Here is a 20315-nt window from a genome sequence, read left to right on the forward strand (position 1 = left end):
CACTTTATAATAAAAAAAAAAATTACAGCCTCTTTCCCCCCTTAACTCAATACGCGTATGATAAAAAAAAAAAAAAATAAAAAAAAAATACATAAATTTAGTAATGCAATTTAAATTATAGCAGAATACAGTTAATCCATTCGGTCACCACTATGATTACTTTTATTTATTTATTTTTTTTAAATGTATAAATAAACAGATGTGTGTGAAAATATTTAACTAATAAACTCTTTAACTACTATTTACATAACACTGAAATTAAGAAATAGTAATCATACACCAATAACGAGTAAAATCTTTGTTTGGATGGATGAATAACGCATACACAAATATGTTGGCAACTTGAAATGCAAAAATGTTTATTTCAACTTGCTGACATATTTCTATTATTTTTGCGCATGTACAAATTCATTCATAGCTTGAAGTTGTTTAATTTAATTTTAAGTCTTATCTATCTGTTGATAGCTTAAATGGTAAGAAACGCGGTTGGAGAGCTAAACGTTTTAGTTTCAATTCTAGCTGATGGCATCTTGTCTTAAAAAAAAAAAAAAAAAAAAAAAAAAAAAAAAAAAAGACTTTAAATCAGTACTATATATTAGGTACAATATAATATTAAACAGAGAATTAGCTTTGTAATAATACAAAATCTGCATGAATTAAACTATATCTGTGCGTAGTTCATGACTGCCCCCTCCCGCTAGTTTTTAAATTAAATTTATCAGTGGAATAAAAGAGTTAATGTTGAAAAGATTGAAATAATAGCATTTTTTAACATTGTATCGACATTGACCACCCCCAGGGTATCATCCATACCGAACTTTTTTTTTTTTATGTTACCACTTGTTTTCAGTTGACCCAGAAAATAATGGATGGTCATAAAATATGCTTCAATATTTTAATTTATGTAGATTTCGTATTTATCATTATACAGTCAATTTGCTATTGATTATATATTATACCCAATATATGGTAAGTGATTTCAAAAGTATTAAAAAAAAAAAAAAAAAAAAAAAAGGAAACACGAAGACTGGTGCAATCAGCTAAAAATCAAAACCAAAACATTTAAGCACCCGAGCCTTAATTGCTACTCTATTTGAGCTATTGTCAGACGGATAAGAAATAGTTAAAAATGAATTAACTTTAATGTATATTTGCGCATGCGTAAAGCACTATAAGTTTACTTATACCTGCCAAGTTCAAATTTTTTTTTTCTTGTTCAAATTTGACCCTTTAGCAGCTAGCTATTTTTACCGGCTAAAAACAAAAGAACGGTCCACACACTAAAAAAAACAAAAAAAAAAAAAAACGCAATCATCCCCCCCCCACTGATAAAAATAGTTATAACAATAAACCTAATGTTAGTATATAAGAGCTTTCAAAACATCACTACTTATTTTGAAAGGAAATGATGAAAGGATTTTAGACATTGTAATACTTGCATTTTGAAGCACATTGTATTTGTTCACAAAAAAATTCGGAGGTTTTAAATCTTTTTTTCACTCAATTGAAATTTTTCACAAAAAAATAAAAATAAAATAAAAATTAAAAAATAATGACTTAAAAAACCTATATTAGAATACAGTGGGATCTTTTAGCAATTTTAAACAGTCAACAAGTACATTATATAATTTGATATATATATATATATAGTCCAGGTTAAGAATGTATTTGTAGGATAAAAACCAGTGTATGTGTATTTTGTTTTTTAGTAAAATGTTTTTTCAATTATATTTCACTCTTTGTATACCAATTTTTTTTTTTTTTTTTTTTTTTTTTTTTTTTTTTTTTTACTTAGCTCAATGTTTGTTAAATAAAACAGAGCATATATAAAAATAATAGTATAGCTACATTCTAATATGCTGTTTGGTAAGAAAAATAAATAGATCTTCGAATGTAGGTATACTTATATATTATACACACACACGCACATATGGAAAGTAAACTACACAAACGCTGATTTCATTTCTCAATAGAGGGGGAAAAAAAGACTAAAATACGAATTTACAATCCTTTTTATTAATTTTTTTTTAATTTAATACATATTTTTTATTGTTATCCCTAGGTTTACCTTTTCTTTCATGTTTATATAGTAACCAATGCTCACCTACTCAAGAAGCTTAATATATTATCGTAATATATGTGCATGAAACAGAAATCCAGACTAAAGAAAACCTGACAAGAAAGGTAAGAAATGCTATAAATAAGAGTAAGACTTTGCATTCTCACATTTAAGCATGGCCATGTTCATCTTCAAGAATAAATCCAGAATATCCAATCCGAAAGAAAAATATGCTTGTCCCCACCCCTTCAATATTAAATGAAAAAAAAAAAAAAAAAAAAAGAAGACATCTTACCAAAGAGTAACAACATGCACAATACCTTCACATTTCACAAACTTGAAGTGCCGCATTGCATAGAATGGCATCCATTTGAGAACAATAATCCTTCCTGGAAATAGTTATATATATTTATATAACTAACTGCATACACACACGTCACACAGCTAACCTTTCCAACTCAATCCACTGCCTTCTGCTTTCAAAATAATGTTGCTAAAAGAAACCTTATCTTCCTCAAGACATTAGATAAATAGTGGCAGGAAATAGAACAGGAATAATAACGCTAGCAGCAGCAGCAGCGGTGGCTCTCCCACAAGTGTAGCAGCAGCAGGTGTTATTAACCCAGCAGTTTTCTGACTAGCAAGGCTTAAGTGTATATAAGCTAAATAGAGGAGGAAAAGGCGAAAAAGGTGCGAGCTGACTCAGGCTGTCTGCAGTCAAATGTGTTCACCTACATGGAAGCCAATAAGGTTATTATCCAAGAGAGAGAGGGAGAGAGGAAAAAAAAAAAAAAAAAAAAAAAAAAAAAGGTTTTCTGGAAGAAAGCCAAATCTGAACAAATAAAATTTTTAAATGAACATAGCTATTATACAGCTTAGATACTAAAATATATTAAAACCCAACGTTGCCCGGGATGGAATGATGATCAACGAAAGTTTCACACACTCCTATTTTATTGTCATCGAAACCGGTGAAATCGCCCATTTTTCAATCAAATCGATTAATTTCCTGCTCTAGTTGGAGACCCATCATGATACAACGGGAGGAAGCTACCATGTCTCTCAGTGACAGTTTACAATACATTGTAATGTACATTGCACTGCAGAGAACCTACTGTTGATTTTATAAAATTATTTCATATATATATATAATTTAAAGGAGATTAGAACAATAGTCTAAAGAGCTGAGTGTATTTTAATGTAACAGTGAAATTACTAGTTTAATTAAAATACAGGAAATAGAAAGTGCTCGTAATTTAGATATATAATAAGCTCGATAGTTAAATGTCCTAGAGCTAATTCAATATTAAGTAATGTGATTGATAATTTAAAATTTAAAAATCAAATTTTAATTAAATTAAAAATCCGTTTCATAAGAAGGAACAACAACAAAATCAATTATCTGTACGATCGTTTCGGAAAACAATGCTTTTTATTGTGGTATACATCAAGTTATGTACAATAATTATATATAGTTTTTTGATAAGCAAGGTCTCCTCATCAGCAAATTTTGAAGGGTTTTTATTGAATTTAAAAGACACCATAAATAAACCTAGCATTAAAAGTAAGGCAGATGAATCTTTTAATTTTTCGTTATATATATATATATATATATATATATATATAAATAATGGTTTGCATTACAGCTTAAAATACGAAAGTCAAGTATCATGCTTCAATTGTGCTGTAAACAGAAGCATTCATTATTCATTCCTACTGTTGATTTTATATGCCGAGCCTGTTGTGCAGTGATAATGGCTTGAAGTTTAACATAAAAATTCAAGTATCATTGTGCAATTGTGGTTTAAACAGAAACATTCATTTTAAACGCACACTTGTCATATCAAAGAACTTACTGTTGATTTTATATGTCAAACCTTTTGGCTTGTGTGATAATAAAATTTCAAATGCACGTGTGATGTTAGGCTGTGTAAGGTGTTAACTTTAGTCAAATTCGCCTGCCCCTTCTTTCATTGGATAATTTCTATTATCGATATTTATCGAAGTTTTTCCAATGCAAACACTTTCTAAAGAACACTGGCAAGCACGAGAGTACCTCCATGTGAAATTTTATAAAAATCGGTGCAGCCGTTTTTGCGTCCATAGGGAACAAACTCAGACACACAAAGTTCCTTTTATATAATAGAGATACTAGTTCATTAACTCCTCTATAGTATGGTAGAAATTACTTTTTTGTAGAGCAACTTAAATTTGTAATCAATAAAATTGATATCCATCTGTCCTTAGGTCATATGCATGGTACTGGATACCGCTGGAAGCTAAATGTTTTGGTTTCAATTCTAGTTGATGGCACGCAAGTCATTGTTTTTTTTTTTTTTTTTGAAATCACTACTATACAATAATCAATAGCGAATTGGCTCTATAACAACACAAAATTTGCATAAATTAAAATCATGTAAGTGTATTTTATGACCAAGCAACGCACTAATATATACCGTGCCATCAAAAAGAAAGTCTGCATTTGTCATTTTTTTCCAAAAACCATAAATTTAAACCACATTGAGTGTAATTGTTTAAACAGCCTATACATCTTTCGATTCGCCTTTTTATTCCTCTATAACTTTACCTGTTTATATTTGACTTCTAATTGAAGTATCCTAGTGTTCACGTCAATTTAAAAAATTAACTTCAAATCAAAAAGGCAAAAAGAAACTCCGCACAATAGAAAACTTATTTAAATGTAACTTTAGAACATTAATACAACACAAATACAACAGGAACACAATGAACTACTTAATATTAAGTAGCATATCCCTTCTGAAATTTGACAGCCTGCTATTTTGGGGGCATTCCTTGAATTAGTCTGCGTCAATACTCCAGTGAAAGAGCATTCCACTTCTCTTTAATTTTTGTTCAAAGTTCTTCCAGATTTTAAATTTTATCATTGAATAGCTGTTACCTGATGCAATGCATACGTTTGATAAAACTGAGGTCTGGAAATTATGCAGGTCAATCCAAACATGGAATATCATGCTCTTCAAGGAACCTCTTCACATTGTCAGCTGTGTGAATGGGAGCATTATCCTGCATGATGCGATTATATTCCAAATTCCAGCTAAAGTAGGAAAGAAAATGCTCAGTCAACATATTAATGTAGTTGGTTGAATTAATTCAACCTTGCAAGCGATCTATAGGCCCTGGACCATTGGCACTAACAACACCTTACACCAAAACTGAACCTCCACCACCTTGCAGCATTGAAACTGCACCTAGGATTAAATTCTTTGTCCTTCCTTCAGCAGACATACTGCCTACCATCACTGCCTAGCCTTTCAAACTTGCTTCATCACTAAAAATTACTTTTGACCAATATGAACAGTCATGATCTCCATTGCATCTGACCAAGTCCAGACGATGCTTTCTGTTTTTTACAGAAACCATTGGCTTGCATCTTGCAACACAGCCTTGCTAATTAAATTTCTTCAGTCTGTTCTTAACTGTAGAAAGAGAGCATTTTTTAACAAGATTACACTGTTGTTGGATTTGGGGAGTCGTTTCAAATCTGTTTCTGAGGCTGTGGATCTTGATAGCATGGTCTTCCCTCTAAGTAGATAATCAGATTTAGAGGCATCACGAACACTGCCAGTGTTTTTGTGCAGTCATTCGTACCGTTATCTCATCACATTTCAATTTGTGGCAGATTTCTCGATTGGATAAACCAGAAAAGTGACGATCACTAAGAGAAAGTCAAGACATATGGGTAAATGTTACATTGTATAACCTGGAACAACAACAATTACGATTAGAGATGCTTTGTTGCCTAAAAGGTGGATATTTTAAACTAGTTTTAAACTCATTTGTTTCTCCAGAGTTTCTTACAGCCTTCTTGATTTGAAGTTAATTTTTTAAATTAACGTGAACACTAGAATACTTCAATTAAAAGTCAAATATAAACAGGTAAAATTATAGAGGAATAAAAGGCGAATCAAATGAGGCATAGGTTGTTTAAACAGTTACAGTCCATTTAGCTTAAATCCATGGTTTTTGAAAAAAATGACAAGTGTGAATTTTCTTTTTGGCACTTCTGTATATATATTTCTTCAAAACTTCTGACCTTGATGGAAAGGAGACTTAAACTTGCTATGGTTTCAAATGATCTGAAATAACAAGGGGAGACTTGATTCCAAATATTTTTCATGTTATATCTCCCCCTCTTTTGGAAATAAAGTATGATTGTGAATATCTCTAGTATAAAATAATCTTTATACACTGAAATTTACTGTTAATGCTAAAAAATAAAAGCTATCTTATGTGATAAAAAAGTTTTTTAAAATTCCCATCCATCCCTATTGCTTAATTTCCACTTCCAAAAACAACCAATTAACTAAAATTTTAAAACAAATTTCAAAGAACTAAACTCATTAAAAGTACAAACTAAACTCATTAAAAGTACAAACTAAACTCATTAAAAGTACAAACTAAACTCATTAAAAGTACAAACTAAACTCATTAAAAGTACAAACTAAACTCATTAAAAGTACAAACTAAACTCATTAAAAGTACAAACTAAACTCATTAAAAGTACAAACTAAACTCATTAAAAGTACAAACTAAACTCATTAAAAGTACAAACTAAACTCATTAAAAGTACAAACTAAACTCATTAAAAGTACAAACTAAACTCATTAAAAGTACAAACTAAACTCATTAAAAGTACAAACTAAACTCATTAAAAGTACAAACTAAACTCATTAAAAGTACAAACTAAACTCATTAAAAGTACAAACTAAACTCATTAAAAGTACAAACTAAACTCATTAAAAGTACAAACTAAACTCATTAAAAGTACAAACTAAACTCATTAAAAGTACAAACTAAACTCATTAAAAGTACAAACTAAACTCATTAAAATATTAATTAAGAATACAACTTCTAAAACAATGGATTCAAACTAGTCTTTCACAGTCCTTGTCTCCAAAACAGAGAACCAAGAAATTTAATTTGTTGCTGACCAGATAAGAGAATCTTTTTGTGAACACTCCTTTAGCAGGCAAATGCTGATAAATCGCACAAATATACTGGTCTTCAGAAAATTATTTTAATGAAAACCAGTCTTTAGAAGAGGAATTATTAAGTGGGCACAAATTCTCAAGGTGGTAATAAGTTTACAGGGTTCCAACACATTTTTTCCTGCTAAGTAGATTAGTTATTTTTATCTTAGGATGCATAAATAAATTTACTCCAAAGCGAGTTTGTCTTTTGCATTTATTTACCAGGTCTGTTTTAAAATAATAGGCTGTTTTTTTTTTTACAACATAAAAAAAAAGAAAAAAGCCATAGCAAAACTACAAAAGATTTCTGTATAAAGAAAAAAGTTCCAATTGATAAAATCAAGATTTAAAGATGAAACATGACGTTCATAAACAATAGGATGTTTTGTGTCCCCCTTCTAAATTTTAAGCTGAACCTTTCTATTTAATCCACTGTGGTACAATTGTGATGCCATGCTGGTTGACTACTCCTTTGCGAAATCGCTATTTGAAATATTAATTGAAAATAACATTTCATCTGTAACTTTTTTGTAAACTATTCAAACTCATTCATGTAGACGATAACATTTTCATAATTTCGAGATTTATCTTTTAAATATGACTGTAAAGAAAGAAAAAAAACTGACTTTTCATTCTCAATTTAGAAATAGATGCAACTTGTTGGAAATCAAGTTGGCTTCTCTAAATAAAAAAACATTTGAAGACAAACGCTAAATATTTGCCCAGGAAATAAATAGTTTCGCAATATTGGTTTATGGACAAAAAAAAAATTACTTGAAATTTCACTTTTCAAAACTAATAATATGCAAATAAGTTTAAACAATGTGTAGCCTGGTTAGTAAAAGGAGTAACAATATAGGGATTACAAGCGCATGTGCTCTCTGCTTATCTCAACATTGTTTCCAGTCGTCAAGGACTTTCTGCTACTAGACTTGAGCAGTACTTATTCAGGAGTGGTGTTGACGATTGCACAACTTTTGCTTCATAATTATATATGCAGCTACCCTTAAAGGGAGTATCCATTGTCTTGAGATGGAATGGAGACGATTATATGCAAATTAGTCAACTCTGTGATTGATACCACACATACATTAGCAGTATATATGGTGCATCTATTGCGTAAAGTTGAATTAACTTGAAAAAAGGCATTTTGACTTTACTGTTAGTGTGAGAAATAGGTCCAACTTTCACTTAAATAACAGACTAACATCCAAGATTAACAATCTAACATTTGAGCCATATATTAAAATGTTTATTTATGGTGTACATTTCCTAATGCTTTCAGAGCCATTGGTTTGTTTAACAGCATTAAAATCTGTAGTGCAACATAAGTGTTATGTATCCATTCTAAATGACCTTTCTAAAGGTTAAAGATTCAATCCTTAGCAGGGGCGATACTAAGAAAACATTACATTTTTTTTTAAATGAACATTTGTTATTCATATTTGGATTTATCGGACTACTGTTCTTATCTTTAGTATCATTTTCACAACGCAAGGATTATGGAGCAGAGTTTAGATTATTTGGAAAAATTTGATTGTAAAACTATATTCTCATGAAGGTTGAAGATTTAATACAATTACAAATTACTTAGTACCGCTATCCAGTAATTGCTGATGGAACTTGAGGTCCATAGGCTGAGCCTGAACACCTGCGCTACAGCGACAGTCAATGTAAGAGCGACTAAAAAGTGAATGTCAAACATCACGCTATTCCGCAATTTTTAATCAGGTCAAATCGTTTTACTGCGGGATAGTTGACAGTGACGTTTACATCTGGTTCAAATCCAGTTTCGCTGTTTTTATACTGAAAAGTGAAAGCAACATGCAGCGATCCGAATGTGGAATATTTACCTTTTGAAAGTAAGGCAAATTAAATAGATAGGTGACCCCTGTTGTTAACTCGTAAATATGATTTAGATGTGATATAAAAAGTTTTAAGCGACACCCACAAGAAGGTGTCGGAAGAAAGCCTTTCTCAGACGTACACGAAAACGCACACGCAAACATTTTTGCTTTTATATATATATATATATATATATATATATACTAGCGGGGGTACCTGGCGTTGCCCTGGTGTTTGGAGGTGTGTGTGGTGTTAAATAAAAAAGAAACCGGGGGGGGGGGGGGGTAAAAGTTGGTAGGATCGAACCCGAAGCCTTGAGGCAAAGTTTGAAAATAAAATGTGAAAAAACATGAACCGTTCGGCCAGCCAGAATGAGTTACTGAAAGATGTTTGAATTTATTTAAGAACCAAATTGACAGGTGCGCACACGGAAGTTGACGACGACGGAAGTTATTCAGCAAATGAGGTCAATGACAAGGTTTGTTTGTTATAAACGAAGTAAAAAAAGGAAACAACGTTAAAACTTAAGCGGGTGGGGGGGGGGGGGGTAATCAAAACATCGGGAAAAAAAAAACACAAAGAAACTAACGTAAGGCAAACGAACGATGGTGAAAACAGAAAAACGAACACGTGGAAAATGGCTTAAATAAGCCTGTTTTGATATTAAAATTTAAAAAATCGGTGGGTACCCTGATGTTTTTGGGTGTGTGGTCGGGAGTGGATAAGCGAAGTAAAAAAAAAAAAAAAAAAAAAAAAAAAAAAAAAGCAGAAAAACGAATGTTACGTGAAAAATGGCTTAACACTGGTTCAATATTTAAATTTAAAAAACCGAAAAAAAAAAAAAAAAAAAAAAAAAAAAAAAAAAGATATCTCACACCACGATTTGAACCCAAAACGTTTAGATAATGAACCAACGCGCTAACCAACTGACCTAACGCGACGTACATGAAATTTAGTCAGTTTTTCAACTATTTAAAGTAAATCAGGTCATGACGTCATCTGACGCATGCATAGGACTGTTTTTGGCCAATTTTTCGATATTTTTGGAGCGAAGGATGAAGCTTCAATATGATACAGAGTTTATGAATTTTTGTTCTGTCTGTCGAAAGTTTTTAGCAGACATACACACATTTTCGCTTTTATATATATATATATATATATATATATATATATATATGACTAGCGGGAGGTTACCCGGCGATGCCCGGGTGTTTTGAGGTAAATTAAAAATCCTTGGAGGGGTGGGGGTTAAATAATAATAAAAAAATGTTTTGGTAAGTGAGTCTGAGGATCGAACCCGTACCCTTGAGTTGGAAATTAATGTGTGAAGAAGAAGAAAAAAAAAAAAAAAAAAAAAAAAAAAAAAATACGTGCGACGTTAACCATTGGGCCACCGCGACATACAACGTAGACAGGCTTGAATTTATTTAACTATAAAAACAGGCGTGCGCAATAAAAGTTAACTCTACTGCTTCCATTTGACCTAATTAAGAAGGTCAAATAGAAGTCACGCAGCGTTTGGGTTTGTTTACCCAAATTTTACTGTTTTTTTTCCCCCAACAGATGTTGGGGAGGGGAAAGCAGCTCCCAATTGTCCAGATTGAATAGCAACTGTCTGATATACAAGATTGATCAAAGCTGATTGCTTCTGGACGTTTCCCGGCGTGATGTCGAGAACAACTTGTTAGCTTTTGAATTAGTTTCGCTTTTTATATGAAAAAGCCGAATCAACACGTGAGAAGCCAAAATAGCAATAATTTTGTAAAAGTCGTCACAAATAAATTTATACGCTACACGCGTTCCCAAATCGTAGATATTATTATATAGGGGGTATGTAAACAGTTCTAAGCGATAGTAACCCCCCCCCCCGGGAGCGCGTGCGAAAGAAGCCTTTGCGAGACATACACGAAATGGTCACACACATTTTGCCTTATATATATATATATATATATATATATATATATATATATATATATATATAGATGGACAGACGCATCTAACACCACTTCTAGCGTGTACAGAATTATTTTTTTTATCCCAAAATCATTTAACATAAGATCTCATTTTTGGTCATGTTTAATTCCTTCATTATTCTGTTTGGTTTGGGCGTGAAGATATTTATAAAGATCATACGTAATCTTGTACAACCAGTACGAAAAAGTTTTATGCAAATATATCCTCCATTAACAAATAATATTCGAGCAAGTTAATCAGACTATTGCCAAGGACAGGAAAAAATAAAACACGAATGTGAAGCATACAAAATTAGAAAAACATTTAATTTATTAACCAAAATAAACATGCCATGTTAGGGGTGGGGGAATACAACTCCCTCTCCTATAATTCCATATATATACAAATTATTTAATTATAATTATCAAACCCCTTTAAGAATACTTAAGGATGGGCAATGTCTGGGAAATCGCTACAATTATATAAATGCAACTGTGTGTGTGTGAGTATTCCTTATAGACTCAGAAACGGCTAAACAGATTTTCTTTAAAATTTACAGAACTTTAGTGCATAAGTCTGGGAGAGATCTTAGTTAAGTTTTGTCTCAGAATACCCCTGATAATTACCGATAATCAAAACCATTATTTTAATTTATCTACCATTGGTAAACCATTTTTTTCCAGGTCATCGCTTACCAACAATGATAGAACACAGGCCATGAAAATTCTGTGGACAAGTTGATAGTATATTTTTTTTTTTTTTTTTTTGCATGACATGGTCTGTAGGTTCAAACTCCGCACATAAATTTCTAAGATTTCTTTTTCATTTACTGCAAAGAAGTTTATAAGACTTGAAATTTTATATATATTTTTTTTTTTTTTTTGCATTACATGGTCTGTAGGTTCCAACCAGGCATGTAAATTTCTTAATGTTTTTTTTTTTTTCATTAACTGGAAAGAAGTTTATATAAAATAATTTTATAAAAATAAACAGTAAGTTCTCTAGAGTGCAATGTTGAATAACATTACAGCATGAAGGCATGTGAAGCTTCCCTCCAGGGTAATTCATGGATTTCAATGACAAAAATATAGGAGTGTGAAATATTTGTTGATCATTCAATCCAGGGCAACGTCGGGTTTACCTGTTAGTTTAATTATTATCAAGCCCCTTTAAGATGGGTATTGTTTGGAAGTATAAACTAAGAGGCAGTCAACTAGCGTTTATGCAACGTTCACGGACTTCCTATCATTTGAACACCATAGACTGCCTAATGTCCGTATGTATGTACGTGTGGTCGCTTATTGTGTATGTCTGTAAAAGGCTTTTTTTCGCTGGACATTTTGGTCGGGTCATTCCTTAAAACTTTTTACATCACGTCCCAATGATAATATATAGGAGTTACGACGGGGAGGGGGGGCCTGTATTTAATTTGCCCGACTTTCACGTGTTATTTTTTCTGGATTTTTATAGCGTCCTGTGTATCTTTCACGTTTCAGTATAAAACGTGCAAAAACTGGCTTGCAACCGCGTTCAAGATCAAACATCACGTGACTTAAGGTTCTCGCACCTGTTAATTTCATTTTATAAACGTTAAATTAAGAGGTTTTTCATTCCTCTTCTCTCGTGGCCGAGATGGCTAGGTCCCAGGGGGTTTTTTTTCCATTTTGTTTCCATTTCCACGTCAAAAGTTCGGGGTTCAAGCCTACTTTCCTACTAAAACTTTTTTTTTTTTTCTTTTTTAAAAACAGGGTTGGCTTGATCACCCCCCCCCCAACACACACACACCTACAAACACCTGGGCCACGCCGGATACCCCCTGCTAGTATAAAAGCGAAAATATTTGTTTGTATGTCTCGCAAAAACTTGACAGAAGTGACAGATTTTCACAAGTTCGGTATCATTTTGAAGCTCGACATCTTGGAAAAATTGGGCAAAAACATCTATTCCTTCATCCTTAACGGCTCTCTTTTTTACGGGGGGGGGGGGGGGGGATCTTTATGACAAAATGGCTTTGTGCATACGTCAATACGCACAAAAGACGTACATTGAATTAATTTTAAATGTTATAAAAACCGATCTACTTTCATCCACGCGTCTATAGCGCGATGGGTTAAGTGACAGCATCGTTATCTAAAGATGTCAGATTCAATCCCAGTTATCGGATATACTTTTTTTTCTCAATTTTTAAGCATTTAATATTGAAACGAGGTTATTTATACCATTTTGGGGTTTTTTTTTTTCCTTTTTGAAATTTTTGTTTATCCGATTGTTTTAAAAGTTTTACATCCGTTCGCCGTTTTATTTGTTTTGTTTTCCGATTTTTTTTTAAAGTTTAAACAGGGTTATTAATTTGCTTATTCTTTGCCTCCCTCCTACATACACACCTTCAAACACCCAGGCAACACCATCCTTTTTTTGGGGGGAGGGGGTTTGTTTTTCCGATTTTTTTAAAGAAGTTTTACATATATTGGCTGTTTTTTGTTTGCGCTTTTCCGATTTTTTAAGTTCTTTACACCCCCCCCCCTACACACACACACCTCCAAACACCTGGGCAACGCCAGGTACCCCCGCTAGTCCATATTATAAATCTCATCTGCTTGTTTAAATCTATGTATGTATGCAAGTTTGTATGTCTGCCTAAAACTTTAGACAGAGGCAAGGGATTTTCACAAGATCGGTACTGTTTTGAAGCTCGACCCTTCAGACGACAAATATTGAAAACTTGGCTAAAACCATTAATTCCTTCACCCTCAACTGGGCACTTTTCTACAGGGAGGGGTCGCTTTTTTCACCGATATTTTCGAAAGTAATCCCTCTTTTCGATTAACTAGCCTTAATTTAAACCTTCGCCACTTCCGGTTTTGCGATGGACACAACAGCAAAGCTATCATGTTTGTTTTTTCATGTTCTTTTCCTCCTTCGTGATACGAGTTAGAGACTGCCTGCCTACTACCACTTTCTTTTTTTATTCTTTTGTTTTTTTTTTGTTTTTTTTTTTTACTCAGCACACACCTCCAAAACACCCGGGCAACGCCGGACAGCCAGGCTAATCAGATCTATAATCCGTCACTAACATTACACATGCATCATCATTTCTCTCCATGCAATGCATGTGTTTAACCCTCACTAGCCAAGTTTTACTTTCATATGCATAATAGATTATAAAAAAAAATAAATTGGTCAGTGACAGACTTCCACGTCTGCTATAGACCTTTTTCAGAATCTTCAACCTGGTTCATTCCAAAACACCATACAAAATACCAGAGACCAATAAATTACAAGCTTATTAACGGTATGTAAGAAATTGTATTAATTATAATAACCAAATTATGTGAACATTACGAAAATTACCAATCACTGATGTTTAAAACAGCAGTAGTTTTATAAACTGCCAGAACGAAAACATTTACATAAAATACTTGGAATAGAAAAACTAATTAAGTAGCTATCAAAAGCTATTGAATTATGTTCATTCTTACTGTAGTTGTAATTCCATTAGAAATCACCAAAACATAGGCACTTTATTAAATATAATCCTTTCAATTTAGAGGTCATAGCTTGATCTGGTACCAGGCTTAAGTAAAGTTTGTGATCATTGGAAATGACTGTCACCAAAGGTTATAAACCAAACAGAAGATTTGTAAGGTATTAAATCATAAGAATTTATATTTTCAAAAGTATACAAGTTTCTTCTGGGGTTTTTATTGTGGGTTTGCTTTTGGTTTATAATGTCCAAACAGTGTCTGGTCCAGTCATACTGGACAAACAGTGTCTGGTCCAGTCATACTGGACAAACAGTGTCTGGTCCAGTCATACTGGACAAACAGTGTCTGGTCCAGTCATAAGAATTTAGACAGAAATTGTACAGGAGGCAGAGTAAGATGAAGAGGAAAGACGGTGGACCCTCATTGCTGCCGAAATGTTGAAGGTTGTAAGAGAAAGTTATCAAGATGATCCAGACATGACAAATTAGATCATAAAGGAGGTTATTCCAAAACTGGGAACTTCATAAGCATTCCCGTGGTTGACAGGTATCACCACTCCGGGCCGAAGTGGACCTGGAAGGAATAGTAACTAAATGGGAGCTCACCAAGAGAGGTCTTAAGGTCATACCCAGGTCCTTAAATGTTCGTATTGTTCCATAACCACAAACTAAGTTTCCTTGCAGCAACGTGGAGGCAATGCAGGTCTTATTTGGGGTGTTAGCCTTAACAGCCGATAACGTCTCTTCGTTGGACACAAGTAAAATTTCACATTTAACATGCTTATTAAACAAGTAAAATTTTTTTATTTGTGAGTCAATTTGTAAAACGATCATACGGAAGAAGAATAAAATGAGCATTCCCATGTTCAAATGAAATACCTATGTTTATTAGCCAAAATACAACAAAGATTTTGTAAAATAAACATTTCGACAGGATACATCTTCCTCAATATTTTTACCACTAAACTCTTTTTGTCTTAATATCATGACACGGAAAAAAAAATTTTTTTTTCAGCAAGACGTCACATTGAAATATTGATTTTAAAACAAATGTTTATTTTACAAAATATTTACGTAGTATTTTTGCTTATAAACGTATAACATACTCCATTTTAAAATTTAAACATTGCTTATATCACGGAAAACACAATCTTAACTATTCTAATGCTAATTGTATATACTTTTATGCATATCTTCATACTATAAGTTAAAAAATGAAAAAAAAACTCAAAACTAATGAACTAGAAAGAGGAAACATACACATACACACACATATATGTATGTATATATATATATTAGTAGAACCCCGGAATAAGCAAGATTTTATACATTACATATTTAAAATTAGTAACAGAATACACTACAGTATATAATACATGTATATAACCAAATAATATTATAAATAATATCCTAAGGTGATGCAAATACCGTAACCACGAGCCAGAAAAATATTGTATTCACATTGTAACCCGAAAAAAACGTATCCTACAGCCACCGTATCTTGGGGTTCTACTGTATACATATATTTCATACTTTACATTCTAATTAAAATATTCAGGGTTGGATTTGATATTCTTGAGATTGTACAAGCTATTTAAACCCAGATGACTCGTTCTAATGCCAGAAGTATTTTTATGACCACAAGAACTGAAGATTAGGACAAAGCAAAGTAAATATTTAGAAATTAGGGAATATTGAACGTACATTATTTTTATAGAGATAATTTCAAAATCATTTTTATGTATATGTAAATATTTGATCATTTTTAATGGTGCCATAATCTTGCCTGCAGAATAGTGAATGTATACTTATAGCCGAATAACAAATTTGCATCCTATTTGCCAAAATAGAGAATGCTTTTATTTTGTTGGGCTACCTTTTTTTTTTTTATTACAAGTTTAAAATTTAATTTTTAAGTGGAAAAAAAATAAATAAAACGACTTTAACAGAATCCTATTTTTTTTTTTATCAACTGTCATAAGGGGGGTGGGGGGGCAATACAAGATGTAGAGAGGAAGAAAGAGCCCTTATTTTTTCTTTCCTCTATCAATTTGGTAGAAAAAAAAAACAAAAAAAAAAACAGAACATCCAAATTGATGCAAGCAAATTGATTCCAGCAAATTTGATTCGTCTTCCTCAAAATATGACTAATTTGCATAGATTTTATAAACAACTTATAATAAATTAAGGTTTCGTTTTATTCGTTTGTAATTTTATTACCCTATTTTCATTATATATATATATACATATATATACATAATTTTTTTCAATACTAATATTTAGGAATGTGCAAAGAGAGGTGTTCTAGGGATACCCAAGTACCTGCCTGTTTTATTCAGGTTTTAAAAGTGTCCTTTTCAGAGGAATGTATTATAGGCCTTTGCCCCACCATTACTATATTTTTTTGCTATTTTTTTTCACTTGAGCACCTGCCCTGAAAAATTCTCTGCGCGTCACTGCTAACATTAAACTGATTTGATAAAGCAAAAATTACTAAAACCTTAAAATAAGCTCATTAATTTTCAAAAGGAGGTAATTTAAATGAAAATAGTTTCTAAAATCATGATAGATTTTAGAAACTAAATTAGATTTTTAAATTTAAATTTATAAAACTCACTATGTCTGTGTCACCATATTTTCAAACTATCTTCTGAAACTAAAAGTCAGAGCAGCGCTAAGTGCCTCAAATTATTGGATTTTTTATGGACCATTCTTTAATGGGTCTTTAGCCGGTTAAAATAGTTTTTAATGGGCCAAAACTGAAAAAAATCGTTATACATTTTTGTACATTCATCTTTGTTTATTTTTAATCAGCTCATATGTGTATCACATTTGTACAGTGGTAACATCACCAGCTTTGAATGCTACAGATTTGCTTTCAGTTTCGATTCTAGCTGATGGCACCCAAATACTTTTTTTTACTTTTGAAATTACAACTATAATAATATAGACGAAATCTGGACAAATTAAAATATATTTTAGCGTATTTTATGACCAGGCAAAGCCCCCCACTCCGCTTGTGTACGTTATAAATTTATGAGTGCTTAAAACCAGCTTAATGATCAGCAAATAAGTTAGATTTTTTCTGCTTGTATTTCATATAAAACAAAGTTATTATATAGTAAATAAGCTTGCCATTTTAATCCACTCTTCATTTTTTTTAAAAATGAATTTTGTTACTATTCAAAATTGTAAAGTAATTTTCAGCATTTAAACTGGTAAATAAGTCTTGAGTTAGAATTTAAAAAAAAAAAAAATTTAGTTCTCACTGCAAGGCACCAGGGCCGGAAAGTAAGATTGAGAAGTCAGCGTCCTCAAGGACTGGCACTCTGACCTGCAAAAAGTGTTTGGGTAGCCCCGTTGGCATTGCCTTGGGGGATTAGCAATAAACTAGCCTCCTCTTAAATAGCGAAGGCAAAGCCTGGGAGGATGGAGCACCTAGAACTGCACAGAACTGATCAGAATTAGTGCTTCTCAGCAATAACCTTTCTAATGCACCCCTGTAGTATTAAAAAACAGGAAGTTACGCCTTCTAGACTTTAAACAGTAATGATTTTTTTTCAATTACTTTTACAACACTAATTAAAGGGTCTAAGACTTAATTGGATCTAGACAATTATTTCATTAAAATAATGCATTGTAGAAAGACAAATGTAAATGCCAAAACAAGATCTGAAGGAAAAGAAATTAAAATGGAAGCTTAATTTGAAAGGTTACATCCAGCTGAAACATCTATACAAGTCAACACAAAGTAAAATAAACAAATTCCAGATATTACCCAGTTTGATGCCCAGAAAGTGGGCTCCTATCAGGTTAGAAACCTTTTCACACTTGCCAATATCCTATATACATATCTATACAGCCACCACTTGCACTGGTGAGTATACCAACTAATGGTCTCTCTCTCGGATAGAGAGAAAGAAAAAGTCTCTGAATTAGAAACTTTTCTCCTGTCAACTAAATTTTAGCTCCATTGCCACATCCCAAGCTTGTTTTACAATATTTGAAAGGAATATGCTATGAACTTTCAGCACTAGTGTCCTCCTTGATATATATAATCCCAAACAATTTTACAACTGTCAAAATTCCACCCAGTCACTGTGGAGCTTCCAATATACAAGGTTTTCTACTCTAAAAATTTCTTTCCTTATATACTGCTAGCCTTTGAGATTCCCTTCCTGCTTCCGTTTGTACCAACATGCAGAAATTTAAATTTAATGTGAACAAACATCTTGCTACACAACTCCCCACTTAAAATTCACAGTAGTCCTATTAGTTTGTGTCAATGTGTCTGTTTTGGGTGAATAAAATTTTAAAATAAAAAATTTAATACAACAAAAAAATTAGTAAATAAAAAAAAAAAAAAAAAAAAAAAATGGATTTAATTATAAAAAAGGAAGAGTTTATAAAATTTTCAAAATCTTAATTTCACGAATTTCAGACCATTTACCTATTTTTTATGTGTTTTGGAATCCTCTGGCCTGTTTGTTGGAACAACTATGAAGATAACTGTCCGAAAAAAAAAAAAAAAAAAAAAAAAAAATTGGACAAATTATGAAGCTTCATCTCAATGACAGTTATCTTCATCTTCATAGTTGTTCCAACAAGCAGGCCAGAGAATTTGTTGGTCAAAATGTGTCGAGACAACTATGGAAGGCAGTAATTACTGGAGCTGCAGGTACAAGACTCCACATTCCTATCCAGTCACGGTCAATCATCTGAGGAAGGCTGAAACGTGGTGAAACAACAACTATGAAGACGATAACAGTCCGCAAATGATTATCAATAATCGAGAGATTCAAGATTTTACAAATTACTATCAAAGTGAACACATGCAAGAATTTCCGACTATAACCTAACAATTTTATTGTATATTTTATCATGAACAAGTATTTCGACTTTTGAAAACAAGTCTTACTCTTATCTAAGATTAATAGTAAGAGACGATAATTCTTTCTATAAATAAAACACCAAGACAGTGTAGAATTGTTAGATTAGGATTATTGTTGAATACCAGAAATACTTTTTCTAAGAATTTTGGAAAATAACCTTTGTGTACATTATCTTGCATATACAGTTACTGTATACGTAATGCTGCCTATAAGATGAAATCAGGGTTAATAGCAGTATGGTAAATTCTAACAGTAAAGAAAAGGGGGGGAAAAAAATGGTATTAATTTAGTTACACATTTGTTTTTGGAAAATTTAGATCACGTGATATTTTTTGCAGACGGTGTAATCTTAACATAACCTCATGAAATTACCAGGTGCTTTTTTATCAATAGATTTTTAAGAAAAGAAAACAATCAAATTCCGATTCTCCAAAGCCAGAAATTTAGGACTGCTCAAAGAGATCAATCAGTATTGAAAAAACACTTGATATATATTTCAGCTAAGTAATGTTTTTTTTTAGTATAAAAGCCTTTACTTTTGTGGGAGTTCAATATTTCCATTCCCACATTATAAACAGATGAAAGAAAATACAAAATGTGATGTGTCAGGACGCAATTGAAAACAAAGCCCTATATAAAGAACAAATAATTTTTCTTTTAAAAGAAACTAAAAAGGTGATATTAAATATGTATTTTTATTTTAAAGACTTTAAATATTTTTTTTAAAATAAAAAAAATGGTTGCAATTTAAAAAATCTGCCAAAATGGCTACCCATCATTTCCTACACTATTTGGGCCAAACATTAAATTAATCAAAAAATAAGTCGGCAAACCAACCAAGAAAAATTTTTTAATATACGTACACATGACAAAACAAAAATATATTTCAAAAATTGCAAAAATCAAGTAGTTTTATTCTTAAAGAAAATTTAATTAGAGTAAACAAGAAGCAACTGTCTCATAATTTTAAGAACAATCTTAAAAGACAGTTATTACAAGATACAAATTCTCATTAATCACTTAAAAGTAATTAATATCTAGTTTAATTTTTTGTTATTTACTTTAACCAT

At 31.9% G+C, this 20315-nt stretch overlaps 1 protein-coding gene across 28 annotated transcripts in view; it reads right to left on the reverse strand.

Annotated features, from left to right (window-relative positions):
• The window catches only part of LOC145263743 (dnaJ homolog subfamily B member 6-like), a 115815-nt gene that overhangs the window by 80525 nt on the left and 14975 nt on the right, over positions 1–20315 (reverse strand). For 7 of the 28 annotated variants that reach the window (XM_080120753.1, XM_080120759.1, XM_080120736.1 and 4 more), the window contains exon 2: positions 2355–2448. The exons of 11 other annotated variants lie outside the window; for them this stretch is intronic. The gene's annotated coding sequence lies outside the window, so the exon portion shown is untranslated. Of the gene's footprint in view, positions 1–2354; positions 2494–20315 lie in introns of those variants that run through there. 10 more of the 28 variants (XM_080120752.1, XM_080120750.1, XM_080120758.1 and 7 more) reach the window with 3 other exon arrangements.

This window comes from Euprymna scolopes, chromosome 39, assembly GCF_053919585.1.
Source record: "Euprymna scolopes isolate OS-2025 chromosome 39, ASM5391958v1, whole genome shotgun sequence".
NCBI lineage: Eukaryota > Metazoa > Mollusca > Cephalopoda > Sepiida > Sepiolidae > Euprymna > Euprymna scolopes.